The sequence below is a fragment of the Elephantulus edwardii genome, unplaced genomic scaffold (assembly GCF_000299155.1).
Source record: "Elephantulus edwardii isolate Elephantulus edwardi_28Jun2011 unplaced genomic scaffold, EleEdw1.0 scaffold00276, whole genome shotgun sequence".
Lineage (NCBI taxonomy): Eukaryota > Metazoa > Chordata > Mammalia > Macroscelidea > Macroscelididae > Elephantulus > Elephantulus edwardii.
This window is the reverse complement of record NW_006400026.1, coordinates 930,825-931,236: the sequence shown is the minus strand read 5'-3', so window position 1 is coordinate 931,236 and position 412 is coordinate 930,825.

Sequence of the window (412 nt, the reverse complement as noted above, 5' to 3'; positions counted from 1 at the left end):
CCATCTTCAGGTATCGAATTGCTCACCCCCGACCCGGCTAACGAACCCCCGCCAGTTCTGACCAGACCCGGCAGGCGACCCCCCCGCCAGCTCTGAAATTTGGGACGGTTCAAGGTGCCGTGTGCAGATGCAGTGCACAGTGGGAGTGGACTTGACATGGGACACACCCCTGCAGCTCTGACCCATGAATCTCATCTTCAGGTATCGCATTGCTCCCCCCCGACCTTGCTCGCGAACCCCCGCCAGGTCTGACCTGACCCAGCAGGCGACCCACTCGCTAGCTCTGAACTTTGGGACTTGCTAAGGTGCCATGTGCAGACGCAGTGGACGGTGGGAGTGTACTTTATGTGGGAGACACCCCTGCACCTCTGACCCATGACCCCCATCTTCAGGTATCGCATTGCTCCCCCCC